Genomic DNA, 17,572 nt, shown 5'->3' on the forward strand with positions numbered 1-17,572 from the left:
TTCACAATGGAAGTCTTCCAATTCCCAAGACAGACAGACTTCACCCCATGGAGAGAATCGAGCGTCAATGGTACAATCTTCAGGTCATTTAATTTGACACATTTTCGCAACGATACTGCGTTTGCATGCCTCATCTCACCAAGGCTTTCCTCCGGCGTAGTCAGCCGATCTTGCATCATCGGACCCATCAGTGTAAGAGGATTACAAGAACCTATGACATCGACGATCAACTTGACCCCTGAACTTGACACAGTCACAGACATATACATGTCTGTGGACACAGTGGCCTTGCCAACAGCGCCCTCGACGACCGACATGTCACTTCCTATTCCATGGATCGCTGCCTGTGCAGCTTCAATCTTCCTTCTCGTTGCGTCTTGCATCGCACTCATCTTCCTGATTCGCAGAAACTCTCAACAGAAGCGTCACATCCAAAGACTGTCTTCCAGGAAGTCACAGATGGAGAGCGACTTGGGGGAAATCTTCGACTCCCCAGTCAGAGAAACCATCCCAGTGCGACTCCACACGTACATGAATGCCATCAAGAATGAGAACGAGTACGCAGAGAGGCAGGGAAGTAGTACTTCCAAGGATGGGTCATACGAAGATGTGGCAATACCTGCTCAAGAACAGGATTGAGAACGATTGAGAATCAGAACAATTTGGGAGAAGTTTGCGGACACACCCTGTGATCGACTAAAAAGTGACTGAAGAAACGAGTATGGTTCCGAGGAGAAATAATCTCACGTCTCTGGTCCTTCAGAAGACAATCTACTTTTTAGAATGAGTCGCGTCACGTCACGTCATGTTTCGAGTAATCTTTTTTCAAGTTGAGGTCACTTGTTCAATCTTGAATACGTGGAATATGTCTAAGATCAGAAACTTTGGTAAGTGATGCAATTTCCCCGAGGTGTTTAAATACGTAAATATGCTTACAATTAGAAGTAATTGATGCGGTATTGGCATGTACGCATAACAAGGTAGACAGAAAATTGCAGACAAATAAAAATATACCGCATTTATGGGTGCTTAGTTTTTGTTTTACCCCAAACATTTTGAGTTCCATTTTTAGATTTATATTCAATGTTTTTTTTTTAGAGTTTATAAAACAATATACACAGCGGTTTTCATATTTTCCTTTTTTTTTTAAGTAAGATTTATACTTGCGTGTATGCTATACATGTACATTCATTTTTTTCTTTTGCCTTTTAATCATCCTGCCTTGTTTTAGTAGTATTTTTTATTTTATCTTTGTTTTATCTCGGTAATCTTCCTTAGGCATATACAATTTCTGTGTTAATGTTTAAAAATATTATTTTTCTCTGTCAGAGTCTTATCTTATGAAATGTTTTAGATCATGTTGTCTTACATATTTATATATCTATACATAATGTACTTGCTTTTTTATAAGTATTAATTTAGCTTTTTAATCTTTTTTTATAGCTTGCTTTATCGGTGCAGCAGGTCCTCGGACCACAGTACTTGTACTTTTGCTGTAATGCTTTTGCCTTTCTTTGTTATGTTGTAAGATTGGCTATTAAAATAAACAATGATAATAATAACAATAATACAGACAGGTTGAATGAAACAAATCGTTTGTTGGAAAACATCAGAAACTGAATAAAATAGATCTTTGTTGTAGAAAGAACGCAATGGAAAAAGCAATGACAGTGTCATCCGCTGAAAGGCTGCATGACAAAAGAATCTTATGTAAATATGGTATTGTGTATACCCATATATCTATTTTGCAATTGGATTTAAAAATATTTTTAAATAATTGTATTGATTCGTCTAAAAGTTATTGAATTAAATTTTGTTTTCATTTCATGTATACATCTATATTGCAGTTGGAATGGGTACATTAATAGTGCGCTTGTTAATAAGAATGCAAATAAAATGTTGAAATCATTTTATAAATGGCTAAAATAATTGTTACGGAAGAGGTTGTTTGAGAATCATATTAATTGTAAAAAAAGTGGCAACCAAATGGAAAACGAAGAGTTTCTCGTATAATCGTCATACACGTCCTTATTGTTTGATAATTTTTAATAGACATTTCTCTCACTTAATATCTCCTAAATTAGGTGACGTTATCAAGGTTTTTGTTTCTTCTGGATTATGTAGAAGAGCAAGAAGATGTATTATTTGCCTGTCAATGGGTGCGTAGGCGTTTTGTCAAAATTTCAAGCACAAGGAAGTAATAAACCAAAAATATCTGTTTGTGGTGGATTTTCACATGCTGTGTGTTAATGATTACTCATACTAAAAGATCGAAGCCAATTTTGCCTGAACTGTGACATTGCTGCCCCTTTTTAAAAACCATATACACAAAAATACAATTGAAAGTTGGTCTGCTGTTGTTGAAGTTTACTATTGCGAAATGCAAAAAAATACTACCTCTTACTCACGGAAGTAAAAATAACAGATTAGTTCATACACTGTCGATTGTGAGAACGCAGACATTGGTCACATTTCATCGTGTAGCAGTTGAAGTGCGTCACGGTTCTCATTTCAATTGAATCTGTTGATCCATTGGTACTATTTTATATCAAGTTGCAGTTAAGTAACTTTGATCAGTTGCTTTGAAGGAGAAATGGATCGTCGTATCCAGTTGAAGCTGCTAGTGTTTGGCGTGTTGCTTTCGTTGGATGCAGGTGGAGTACTGATGGTTGTCAGTGCAGAACCCACAGTGACTGCGTGGATCGTAACAAAGGAAGCTGATCGTAAGGAGGGCGGGCGAGTTGAGATGAGGTGTGTGGCTACAAACCTGGAGGCAGATTACGTTGTGGAGTGGAGAACTGAAAACAACACCCTCAGGTGGAATACAAGTACTTATTACGTCAACAACTCCTATTTGTTTGAAACTCATAACAGTGGTGGGACAACTACCCAGAACTTTACGATCACGACTTTAAAGGGGGAAGACTGTGACAAATTTATATGCAATGTAAATGACCCCTGGCCGGACGGGGGAAGCAAAGTTCTCGCCACCTCCAGTATCACACTATGCATTACGTCAATCCTGACCACCACCATACTTCCGACGACACCCAAGATTCCAGATGATGAACCTTCTCATCCAGTCCTGTGGATTGCTATCTCTGTGGCAGCTATCGTCCTTGCTGCTCTGTCTTGCATTCTTATCATCTGTGTTATCCGTTGGGTTAAGCAGCTCGAACGTCAAAACGAAAGGCAGACTGAAACGACAACTGACGCACCTACGGCCGATCCGCCAGTGTACCTGGAACCACAACATGAGACTATACAGCACACTTATGCGAATATGCACCAATATTAAGATGGTGAAGAGCGAACCCCCGGCGTTGAAACTGAATACCAAGCAGTTGGGGTTCGAACTTAGTTGCTACGCTGAGCAAGAGGTGTTTAAATTTAGTTGCTCGGTTTTTATGTATGCATGAAAAATAAGATTAAAATTTGCAACCAACTTAATATTTCTTACCCTAGAAAGTATTCATGGTGGGAGACCGTGAAGTGCAGGCATGTCCTCCGTTATAGACGTGGAAAAACACAAAAAAAAAAATTATAACCCTGTGGAATAGCAATCCTCATCATATCTTTTGGTCAATTTTTACCACTAAAATTCGTTAGTAAATGCGTTTCGTACATCAGTGTAAGAGGATTGCAAGCACCTATGACATCGACGATCAACTGGACCCCTGACCTTGACACAGTGGTCTTACAAACAGCGCCCCCAACGACCGACATGTCACTTCCTATTCCATGGATCGCTGCTTGTGCAGCTTCAATCTTCCTTCTCGCTGTGTCTTGCATCGCACTCATCCTCCTGATTCGCAGAAACTCTAAACAGAAGCGTCACATCCAAAGACTGTCTTCCAGGAAGTCAAAGATGGAGAGCGACTTGGAGGGAATCCCCGACTTCTCCGTCAGATAAACCATCCCAGTGCGACTCCACACGTACATCAATGACAGCAAGTATGAGACGCGTACGCAGAGAGGCGGGGAGGTAGTACGTCCATGCAGGGATGGGTCATACGAGGATGTGGAAATTGAGAATCAGAACAATTGAGAATCAAAATAATTTGGGAGACGTTTGCGGACAGACAGTGTAAAGTGACTAACAAGTTACTTATAAGAGAAGAGTATGGTTCCGAGGAGAAATAATCTCACGTCTCTGGTCCTTCTCAGAACTTCTTTAGAATGAGTCACGTCACGTCACGTCATGTTTCAAGTAATCTATTCCCAAGTTGAGGTCACTTGTTCAATCTTTAATACGTGGAATATGTCTAAGATCAGAAGCTTTGGTAAGTGATATAATTTTCCCGAGTTGTTTAAATACGTAAATATGCTTATAATTAGAAGTAATTGATGTGGTATTGCCATGTACATATTTCTTTAATTTTTTTTATCTCGGTAATCTTCCTTAGACATATACAATTTTTGTGTTTATGTTTAAATATATTATTTTTCTCTGTCAGAGTCTTATCTTATGAAACGTTTTAGATCATGTTGTCTTACATATTTTTATATCTATACATAATGTACTTGCTTTTTTATATGTATTAACTTAGCTTTTAAAAAAAAAATGAATAGCTTGCTTTATCGGTGCAGCAGGTCCTCGGACCACAGTACTTGTACTTTTGCTGTTATGCTTTTGCCTTTCTTTGTTGTGTTGTAAGAATGGCTTAATAAATGATGATAATAATTATAATAATATAGACAGGTTGAATGAAGCAAATCTTTTGTTGGAAAACATCAGAAACCGAATACAATGGATCTTTGTTGTAGAAAGAACGCAATGGAAAAAGTATCATCCGCTGAAAGGCTGCATGACAAAATAATCTTATGTAAATATGGTAATGTGTATACCCATATATCTATTTTGCAATTGGATTTGAAAATCTTTTATATAATGTTTTTATATATCGTCTAAAAGTTATTAAATTAAGTTTGTTTTCATTTCATGTATACATGTATATTGCAGTTGGAATGGGTACATTAATGGGCGCTTGTTAATAAGAATGCAAATAAAATGTTGAAACCATTTTATAAATGGCTTAAATAATTGTTATGGAAGAGGTTGTTTGAACATTATCTTAACTGTAAAAAGAAAAGTGGGAACCAATTGGGAAACGAAGAGAGTTTTTTGTATGATAGTCATACACGTCATATAATTGTTTGATCATTTTAATATGCATTTCTTTCCATTCATTATACCCCCAAAAGTGACATTATCAGGGTTTTTGTTTTTTCCAGACTATAGAAGAGCAAGAAAATGTATTCCTATCCTGTATTCAGTGCATTGGGCAAATCATAGGCGTTTTGTAAAGATTTCAAGCACAAGGAAGTAAGCCAAAATATATGTTTGTGTTGCTTTTTTCATGCTCTGGGTTTATGAATACCCATGCTACAAGATTGAAGTCTGGTTTTGCCTGAACGGTGACATTGCTGGCCTTCTCTTTCAAAATAATATACACAAAAATGCAATTGAAAGTTGGTCTGCCATTGTTGAGGTTTACTGTTGCGGAATGCTAATACTAGCTTCGTCATACTCACGGAAGTAAAAATAACAGATTAGTTCATACATTGTCGATTGTGAGAACGCAGACATTGGTCACATCTCATCGTGTAGCAGTTGAAGTGCACGTCACGGTTCTCATTTCAACTGAATCTGTTGATCCATTGGTGCCATTTTATCGCAACTTGTAGTTAACTAACTTTGCTCAGTTGCTTTGTAGGAGAAATGGATCGTCGTATCTGGTTGAATCTGTTAGTGTTGGGCGCGTTGCTTTTGTTGGATGCAGGTGGATTCCTGATGGTTGTCAGTGCAGAACCCACAGTGACTGCGTGGATCGTAACACCGGAGAGAGATCAAAAGATAGGCGGGAGCGTTCAAATGAGATGCGTGGCCAATAACCTGGAAGCAGATCACATCGTGGAGTGGGCGACTGAGGATCCAACCAACTCACTGAGATGGGGTAATAGAACTAAATGCAGGCGGAAATGACCCACGATTACTATTCGAGACGAAGCAGACAGGCCTGAGGGAGATTACTCAAGAATTCAACATCCCTAATTTGCAAGCGAGTGACACTGATGAATATGATTGTAATGTCAGGGATTCCATACCAACTGGAGGAAGCGATATTGTAGCCGGCGCCAGGATCACACTGAGAGTGTACTTGTCCAATGAGCCCTTCCCTATCTGCTCCCCTGATGGACCCATTACAGTAGACACTGGAGCACAGTTGAATATGCGATGTTCAGCTGATACGGTTAATCCGACAATTATGGCTCCTCAAATTCCCATCAGTAGGCCTATATCCAACCCCAACGCCTGGTCCATATGTAGCATACCGTTCCGGTCCTTAGACATGACAATTGATGCTTCCCATGTCAATCTGACGTTCGAATGCATCATCCAATCTGTGAGGTATCCTGGCGTAACAAATGCCTGTTTTGTTGGACCAATAACTATCAGAGAAACGTCAGGACTTGATATAAGCACAATTAGTGTCAGAGGTACGACTGGTGTCGTCACAAGTCGCACGACGACAATGACCACGACATCTGCATTTACTGCCACCACCAAACCTGAGGTATCTACTGAAGTGAACGACCAGTCTTCATGCCCGATCCAGTGGATTTCTGAATTCGTGGTAGCCATCATCCTCCTTGTAATGTCCTTCATCCTCATCATCCTTCTCATTCTTTATGTTGTGAAACTGAAACGTCTCAATAAGAGTCTTACTGAGAAACTGAATGCACAGGTACATCGAGCTGGTCCGTACCTGGAGCTCCACCCAACGGATGACAGTCACAGAGCACATATGGACCCGACTACTACAGGATCAACCAGTACACGACACACATACTGCAATACACTACACACTGTAAATGAAAATACACCTGATGACTACGAGCGTCCAGAGAAAAAATACGAGGCAGTGGGCGTGCCAAAGAAGAAATGAGAACAAGATCGAGATCATCAAACACTAGAATATTTCTGTTTTCTCATTAGAATATTATTTAATTCTGACTGCCACTAAAGACTGATAACAGAGACTAATAGTTGAACTGTCTTGGCAGACTGACAATGAAGACATGCGTATAGACAAAATGGTTGAGCCGAGTTTTTGGCAGAATACATTGGGATTGGGTATAACTCTGCCTTGTTTCTAATCCTTATTATATACTATATTATCAACTTTACAGCTGCAACATAATACCTCTGTAAATATCTACATGACATGTTGAGGATTTGGTGAGCATCGAATCAGGACTTGTGGTTTGGAATTGACTGTAGCAAAGGATAATAGTTGTATATAATTTCGTCGTTCTCATTGCCTAAGTAGTTTGGAGCTTTGATGACTTCAATGATCCGAACAACGATAAGATGTTTTATACTCAGAGCAATATGAAATCAGAACTTCGGGTGAGGCTTAAACTTCTCGTCAAGGATTAAGTTCGTGAACATTTTGACGTTCTCGATGTTTGGCTTAGAATTTTGATTCCCACTATTGTTAAGTTCTGAAGTGAGGACTGGCACTACAACTCCTTGTCCGAGTCTCTTTCTCTTACTTGTATATGTTTATAAATATTTTCGTAATTCGGTTAACAATCTGGAATTATATATAGAGCAACTAGCATCTTTTACCTTAAAAACAGCGTCATTAACAATGCACCAATGTACACAGCTGGAACAATGAACATGACAGCCATCAAGCATTATTTGTCTGCAAAAACAACTATAGTTTGATTTTCTCCAATTTTACTGGGAAAATGGTTGTCGAAGCTCTAACTCAACAACCAACCTGCGTCTAGCGCCCTCTATCGTGCGCTATCAAATGGGAAATAATTATTGCAAACACCAAACGCTCTTGGCCTAATTCACAAGTTGGCCATTTTTGTTGAGTTCCCTGAATGTATTTCATTGATTGATAACTGTTTAATGGGATGGGCGGCAGACTATTTTATGCAGGCACAATGCAGCCTTATTTTACTGTCACTTTTTTTTAAATATGGCTTTAAACATTGGGGAATGTTTAATTACCAATTTTACATTATTCATTGAAGCAGACTGGAATTTCTTATAAATGAACTTGCATTTACTTCTCTTCGCAAGTTCAAAAATTTTTGATTTTACCTCACTATCAATTCAATATGGCCGACTCGTCGTGAATAAGGCCCCTTGTCTCTCAAGTATGAAATCATGCATCACTCAAATCGAGACTTAGCTTAGATATACAGAATAACATTTTGCCTCAGAAACAAGCCAATAAATGCTGTGTAAATTACTGACCAATACTAATCGTCAAGGCATTGCTGACAACAAGTAATTGCGAAACCCAAACAGGGAAATCTTCAATGAAACATAAAATGCAAAGTGGTGCCTATAAAAATGTGAAATACAATCTATAAATCTGTTGTAAATAATTCAAGAAGAAACGTTCAATTACAAACAAGCCAGAACACTTCCGAACCTGGCGGCAAAGCATTGCTGACCCTACTTAGAATATCAATGATAAAATGCATGAACGCTTAAATGTGTGTCGTCATTGTTTGAGGTTCACTGGTGTGTGAGGCTAGCACGCGGAAACAAATCTGAAAAATAAAAGCCACCAGAATTTACATCTACGACTTTTACATACACACGGAACGCTGTACACTTACTTTGCATGCATGAATTGAGCTTCTGGAAGCCTTCGTATTGAAATACTCATTAACACAATATCAACAATATCCCTGACTTTTACCCATAAGAACGAAGATATTTGGCAAAAGACCCAGCTAGCTGCGGGTATTTTGTGCTCAAAAGCCAATCTTGAGCTACAAAATCAGATGAAAAGTTTCATGTTTACTTAATTTGTATTCAGATTGAATCGTAAAACACAAGGGGAGAAAAAAAGATTCTCAAATGTTCTTGTTAAAGCACGTGCATGTGTTGCAACAACAAAGGTGACCCTACTTAGAATATCAATGATAAAGTGAACCCAGAATGTTGGGGCTCATTCTTGAAGTTCATTGGTGTATGAGGCTTGCACACGGAAGTAAATATATATAAAAAAAACACCAGGAGACTTCACATAAAAATCAACGAGTATTACAGATGGGGCGATAGGTATTCCGTCAATGTTGGACTACGATCGATTTTTATCGGCTGAAATTGAACATTGATTCGTGTCAGAAGTGAACTATTTGCGTCTAGCAACATAATAGATTTCGACAAAATGGTTCGACAGGTCTTGCTGGTTCTGTTTTTGACGTGTGCGTGGATTTTCCTAAGTGGATTTACCATGATGGTTGTCAGTGCGCAACCCACAGCGACTGCATGGATCGTAACACCGGAGAAAGATTGGAAGATAGGCGGACGTGTTGAGATGAGGTGTGTAGCTACCAACCTGGAGGCTGATCACATCGTGGAGTGGAGGACTGAAGATCCAGTCATATCACTGAGATGGGATAGCGTTACTGTAGCAACCGACAGGCGACTTATGTTTGAGACAAAACAAACAGGCAATAGGGAAATTACTCAAGAATTCACGATCACTGTCCTACAACTGAGTGACGATGATGAATATGTTTGTAATGTCAATGAACAATTGATGGCAGGAGGAAACATGATTGTGGCCACAGCTAAGATCACACTGAGAGTGTACCCGCCCAATGAGTCCTTTCCTGTCTGCTCCCCTGAAGGACCCATCACAGTAGACACTGGAACACAGTTGAATATGCGATGTTCAGCTGATACAGGTATGCCGATAATCACGGTCTCTCCAGTTCCATTCATGCCCAACAGTCACACGTGGATAACATCAGTCATCAATGGTACATCGTCCAAGTCATTAGATTTGACACTTGATGATTCCCATGACAATCTGACATTCGAATGCAGCGTCCCATCTGGATATTACAATGACCTGAGACATTCGTGTTTCATTGGACCCATCAGTGTGATAGAACCTCCGAATGGTAGGTCAACGCCACATGCATCTTACACAGGTGAAATACACTCCACATTAAGTGGAGAAGAACCGGGCCTTTCTACAACATCGGATGGAATAAACCCTACCCAGTCTGACTTCAACAGAGCTCTTGTCGCAGGTGCATCTGCAGGTGGATTAGCTGCACTTGTCCTCCTCCTGATCTTTATTCTGATTTGTCGAAGGAAAGGCCTCTGTGCCAGCAAACCAAAATCTGGGAGACACAACAGAAATTTGAACACCAATCTGACGAATAAGGAACTCGGGACTGATGAGTTAAATGCATACGATGATCCTGGAATAGTTAGTCTAGGTAATAATGGAGCTGATGACGTCAACATTCCTCAAGATGCAAGTGAAGTCCCCATGTTCGCAAATCCAAAAGAACCTCCCAGCACATCTCATTGTACCAATACACCTATAGCAGCAACAGGACAAGACGAGAACATGGCTTCACCTGTGTACGCTAAACCACACCAGACGCAGCCTCCAGGACTTGTTGGTCCAAGGAATCATATAGTTGATGACCTCAACATTCCTGAAGATGCAAATGATGTCCCCATGTACGCAAATCCAAGAGCAGATCCCGACATCTCTCAGCCTGTTACGACACCTGCATCTGCAACGGGACAAGATGACAGCACGACTGCATTATACGCTAAACCCCACAAGACCCAAACACCGAAGCAAGATGATGACGGAGTTGACATCCCAGCCCCAACCCAGTCAGAGCAGAGGTACAGCACACCTACCTTTGATTCTACCTACCCGGAAAGCACCACTGACAGCATGCCTCGTAAGCCGACGGCCATGGTCCCACCGATGATGAAAGTCGCCAAGAAACCACCTGCTTACAAACCCAAACCACAGCGTACAAGCAACCCCCATGACGGCTCCCCTCACCAGCCACCTGTTACCCCAGGAGCTACCGTGGAGAGTGGCAAAATTGGTGGGAGTGATGAGGCACCACCACCGCCCAGTGATGAGGTTTCGTACGCTCAGATCCCAGGGAACCAGAGCGTGGCCCAGCCCCGTCAAGACCAAATGCCAGGGCAGTCAGCCAATGATCCCATCGTCTATGCTGATTTAGACCTGCAGTCTGCTCCGCCTGCTGATGGGGGTCGACAAAGTGAGCCTGTGTTGTACGCAGAGGTCATGAAGAAATGAGGGGTAGGCACTCCTGTTTTTTAACTAAATACTGTCAAGAAACTAAAAATATGCACACCCACAATCATTCACTAATTATTCGTCATTAGTGTGAACAAAAGAGCCATGTTCAAAAATCCTTCGCATAAAAACTTGTATTCAGCTCATGATAACGAACTAAGTGATTGATTGTTGAATTATTTAGAGGCGGAAAAAAGGTTTTACAACTAGTTCATCAGCTGACACCAATAATGTGTTCATGATTGTGGCTGTGCCATACCGAATGACAGTAACAGAACATTGTATATTGCTCTTTTTATTTTCCAATAATTTTAACTCAATCGCTGTGACTTCAACTCAACTTGAAACATGGGGCTAAAGTGTCTGTCCTGTGTACACATCTATATTGTGCCATGATTTGCATTTTTTGGCTGTAAATAACACATTAAGCGCATCATTAAGAACCGAAGATATACCAGCACAATATTGATCATTCGGACACTTTTCGGCATTTCAGCACCGTACATTTTGTACTGTATATTTGAAACTTCATCAAAGAAGATAATATTGAACTAAATCATGTATTCCAAGCGTAGAAAAGGGTGCAAGCAAACTTTAAATTCGTGGACTAAAGTGTGAGTTCCTCTACTTCTTTCTAAATAAAGTCTCTGACGTAGAGGCCATACAATAATCTGAGTAGGATTACAATACAGTGGTCTGACCTGAAAGGTCAGGAACGTGATAGTCTGCACATACATAAATCCTTCAGTAAAAGTTAAGATCATTTTTTATAGATCGATGCATTATTGCAATGAAAAAATGCCTACTTAATTTTAATCAACATTGACTCAGTAAATACGAAAGGAGATAAGTTTTAAATTTTATTGTTAAAGCATGTGTCGCAACAAAGCCGACCCTACTTAGAATAACCAAACAAAAATGAACCCAGAATTCGGGGACTCAGTGTTGAAGTTCATTGGTGCATGAGGCTACCACACGGAAGTTACTGTGGAAAAACCTTAGACTTCATACATAAATGTACATCACAGATTATCACTCTAGTATTACAGATGGGGCGATAGGCGTTCCATCAACTTTGGGCTACTAGCTGTCGGTACGATTGGTTTCAGTCTGCCGAAAGTTAAGATCATTTCTTTACAATTAGAAAACTATTTACTTCCAGCAATTAATCTAATTTCGACACAATGGCTAGACAGGTCTTGCTGGTTCTGTCTGTGATGTGTGCGTGGTGTTTCCTTAGTGGATTTACCATAATGGCTGTTAGTGCGCAACCCACAGTGACTGCGCGGATAGTAACACCGGAGAGAGATTGGAAGATAGGCAGGCAAGTACAGATGAGGTGTATAGCTACACACCTGGAGGCTGATCACATCGTGGCATGGGCGACTGAGTATACAACTCTAAGATCGGGCACAATGACTTTGATAAGCAACTCAACGTTTATGTTTATGACAACTGAAATGGATAATGGGACAACTATACAAGACTTCACTATCACGGAGTTGCAGAGCAGTGACGAAGATGAATACATATGCAATGTAAACAACGAATCGAAGGACGTCGGAGCTGGAAGAATTGTGGCCACTGACAGCGTCACACTGAGAGTGTACACGCCCACTGAGTCCTTCCCTATCTGCTCCCTCGATGAACCCATTGCAGTAGACACTGGAACACAGCTCAATATGATATGTTCAGCTGATACAGGTATGCCGATAATCACGGTCACTCCAATCCCCGTAATGCCCAACACTTACCCGTGGATCACATCAGTCGTCAATGGTAAATCATTCAGGTCATTGGATTTGACACTCGATGCTTCCCATGACAATCTGACATTCGAATGCAGCATCCCATCTGTGACTTACGCTAGCCTGAGACATTCCTGTTTCATTGGACCCATCAGTGTGATAGAACCTCCGAATGGTAGGTCAACGCCACATGCATCTTACACAGGTGTAATACAGTCAACATTAAGTGGAGAAGAACCGGGCCTTTCTACTACATCGGATGGAATAAACCCAAGCCAATCTGACTTCAACATAACTCTGGTCGCAGGTGCATCTGCAGGTGGATTAGCTGCACTTGTCCTCATCCTGATCCTAATTCTGATTTGTTGCAGGAAAGGCCTCTGTGCCACCAAACCAAAGCCTCCGAGACACAACAGCAATTTGATCACCGCTCTGACAAATGTTGATCTCAGAACTGATGAGTTAAATGCATACGATGACCCTGGACAGGTCGACATTGGTAATCATGGAGCTGATGCCAACATTCGTGAAGGCGTAAGTGGCGTCCCCATGTATGCAAATCCAAAAGAACCTCCTAACACAGCTCAATCTACCACTACACCCATACCAGCAACAGGACAAGACGAGAACACGGCTTCATCTGTGTACGCTAAACCACACCAGACGCAGCCTCCAGGACTTGTTGGTCCAAAGAATCATGGAGTCGATGACCTCAACATTCGTGAAGATGCAAATGACGTCCCCATGTACGCAAATCCAAGAGCAGATCCCGACGTCTTTCAGCCTGTCACGACACCTGCATCGGCAACAGGACAAGACGACAGTACGACTGCATTATACGCTAAACCCGACAAGACGCAAACATCGAAGCAATTTGATGACGGAGTTGACATTCCAGCCCCAACCCAGTCAGAGCAGAGGTACAGCACCCCTACCTTTGATTATACCCACCCAGAGAGCACCACTAACAACACACCTCGTAAGCCGACCGCCAAGGTCCCACCGATGATGAAAGTCGCCAAGAAACCACCTGCTTACAAACCCAAACCACAGCGTACAAGCAACCCCCATGATGGCTCCCCTCACCAGCCACCTGTTACCCTAGGAATTACCGTGGAGAGTGGCCAAGTTGGTGGGAGCGATGAGACACAACCACCGCCGAGTGAGGAGGTTTCGTACGCTCAAATCCCAGGTAACCAGAGCATCGCCCAGCACATTCAAGACCTAATGCCTGGGCAGTCAGGCAATGATCACATTGTCTATGCTGATTTAGACCTGCAGTCTGCTCCGCCTGCTGATGGGGGTCGACAAAGTGAGCCTGTGGTGTACGCAGAGGTCATGAAGAAATGAGGGGTAGGCATGCAGTCCTGTTTCCCTCCAAATACTGTATGCACACCCACAATCATTCACTGTACACTTTGTTTCACATCATTAATTTGAACAAAATCAGCAATGCTCAAAAATCCTTCGCATAAAACACTTTTATTCAGCTCATGATAACGAACTAAATGATTCATTGATGTATCTTTACGATGAAAAAAAAATAGTTGACACCAATGATATGTAGTCATGATTGTGGCTGTGCAAAAGAAAAGCAAAGTTATAGAATATTGGGCATTTATTGCTCTTTTATAGTATCCAACAATTTTGACTCAATCGCTGTAACTTCAACTCAACATGAAACATGGGCTAAAGTGTCTGTCCTGTGTACACATCTATATTGTGCTATGATTTGCACTTATTGCTGTAAATAACACATTCAGCACATCATTAAGAACCGAAGATATACCAGCACAATGTTGATCATTCAGACACATATCGGCATTTGAGCACCGTACATTTTGTACTGTGTATTTGACACTTCATCAAAGGAGATAATTGAACTAAATCATGTATTCCAAGCGTAGATAAGGGTGCAAGCAAAATTTAAATTCGTTGACTAAAGCGTGAGTTCCTCTACTTCTTTCTAAATAAAGTCTCTGACGTAGAGGCTATACAATAATCTGGGTGGGATTACAATACAATGGTCTGACCTGAAAGGTCAGGAACGTGATAGTTTGCACAATAAATAAATCCTTCAGTAAAAGTTAAGATCACTTTGTATAGATCGATGCATTATTGCAATGAAGCAATGATAGTTTGTTTGATGATGTAAATGTAATTATAAGTAATCAGCTGTATACTTTCAGTAAATCATGCCATTTCACATGCTTAAAGGCTTATGGTCTGAATTGTAGATATTTTTGTTCTTCACATGCACAAGAAAGAATTTAAGCGCAATGTTGAATTACAAGAGGATTGAAAGTTTTCAGGTTTAAAAATTGTTTGGTTTGCAGTGGACGCGCCGGTCTCATTTTGTTTTTGTTGCGTCGTACTCTGAGCATGCGCAGAGTATAAACACTGTTATCGCAATTTTAAAAAGTGTAAAATATTCCGATAACAAATATATAATCCATTTTTTATATTAAAGATTGCAACGATTTCAACTGCATTTGTCATTTAACATATATTCATAGTATGAAGGAAGAAATATTTTTTTCATTGTGATATTCTGACAAAGTTTTATAAATACTTAGGGCATTAATGCTCTGCATTTACACATTAGTTAAGCGCGAATGGGCAAACGGGATGTGAAGGTCTATCACAATATTGGAAATATTTTGTATTTACAATCACTTAACGAATTATTGTGAGACTTCATGTCCAAACTAGATTTTTCCGGCTAAAAGTTGTTGGTTTTGTTTGGCCTTTTAACAATCATCAATGCCAAGAAAACATTGAATGGGAAAAACCTGATGTTTGCATGGGTTGGGCATGAGGTGCCACGAGGAATACGATATTTAGCACAAAGACCAAAACATTTCCTTGAGTAGATGTTAAGATCAGTTTCGAATGATCAAGGTATAATTGCAATGAATCAGTAAAAGATTCTTTGGTGGTGTAAATGTAATAAGTAATCAGCTGTATGATTCTGCTAGTTTATTTTGTCACGTCACATGCTTATGATCTGATTTGTAGAAAGAAGCTAAGCGTAACTTGTTTATATGATTACAAGTTATTTGAAAGTTTGCCCGACTTGATTTGTTTTTATTTCAGTGGACGTACAAGAGTCATTTTCATATTATATTGTTTTATTGATTCCCATTGAAAACGAATGTAGTGCAGATGCTAATGAGTTAATGTTAAATAATATGCTATTGCATCATTATCCGAACATATCGCATGATTATCCGAAAAAAAAGAATGCGTTTATTTGCTAGTAGAGTGTATTTAGCAATACGACTTAAAATATTACGATAATGCAATGTATATAAGAAAGAGAAAACTCTTTGGTGCGCAGCTTAAGATCGATTGTTGCGCAGCTGAGTGTTCATTACAATTACGAAGTAAAAAATGCAAGATTGTTGAGCTACTTCATTATTATAGTCTTCGTTTGCAGGCAGGATTTCCTGAGAAAGAATGCACGTTGTGGCAATTAATTAAAAAGTGTAAAATATTCCGATAAGTAAATTTGTATTCCATTTTTTTTAAACATTGCAATAGTTTTAACTTTATTTGTAATTCAACAAATATTCCTCGGAAGAAGGAAGTAACACCTTTTTATTGTGATATTTTGACAAGGGTATATGAAAATAAATGTCAGTTAGCTCCGACATTTAAGCGTTATTGGGGAAACAGGATGCGACGGTCTTGTCAAAATATTGCGAATATTTTGTTTTCACTATCATGTTACTAATTATTGCAAGACCTCATGTCAAGAACTAGGAATTTCCTGCTAATATTCATTTGTGTAGTTGGCCATTTTTGTAGAGAATGACACGTATAAATGAAAGGGAAAACAACTGAATGAGTGAAACCTGATTCTGGCACATGATAGCCGTGGGGTGCCATGGTATTTTGCATGCACAAAGAAAGAACTGTTTCCTTTAGTAGATGTTCAGATCAGCTTGAAAGATTGATGCATTAATACAATGAACAAAAATCAAACAAAATTGTTTGATGATGCACATGTAATATAAGGAATCAGATATAGGCCTATATACTTTCAGTTACTAGATGTTAAAATCAGTTTGTAAAGTTCGACGCATTAATACAATAAAGCATTGCGAGATAAAATTACAAGTTGAAGGTTAAGTAATCAGCTGTATACACGTTTAGTTCACCACGCCATTTCACATGCTGAGGGATTTGGTTTGAATTGCAGATATTTTCTTTAAATGCTTAGGAAATAATTAAAGCACAATAATGAAATATGATTACAAATTCATATGAACATGTTTGGGTTACAGTGGACGCGCCGGTGACAATTTTAAACTTGTTACGGCGTACTATGAGTATGCGCAGATTATTAATGTCATATAATTACTGTTATCGCATGATTATCCAAAAATTTGCTAGACTAGTCCAGTGTTTATAACATGAAGACTTAAAATATTAAGATTATGCAATGTATAAAAGAAAGATAAAGCTTACGATCGACTGCTGTGCAGCCGAGTGTTTATTTTATTTACGAAGTCAACATTGCAAGTGCAACATAGCACTTGACTATTAGTATCTCCGTATGCAAGCAGGATTTCTTGAGAAAAATGCAGAGCTTTTGGCGGCAATTAAAATGGGCCAAATTTTCCGATCAGCAGAATCATAATCCAGTTTTTAAAGATTGCACCGACTTTGACTTAATTTGTCACTTAACAG

Source organism: Patiria miniata, unplaced genomic scaffold (genome assembly GCF_015706575.1).
Source record: "Patiria miniata isolate m_02_andy unplaced genomic scaffold, ASM1570657v1 HiC_scaffold_7, whole genome shotgun sequence".
In the NCBI taxonomy this organism is placed as follows: domain Eukaryota; kingdom Metazoa; phylum Echinodermata; class Asteroidea; order Valvatida; family Asterinidae; genus Patiria; species Patiria miniata.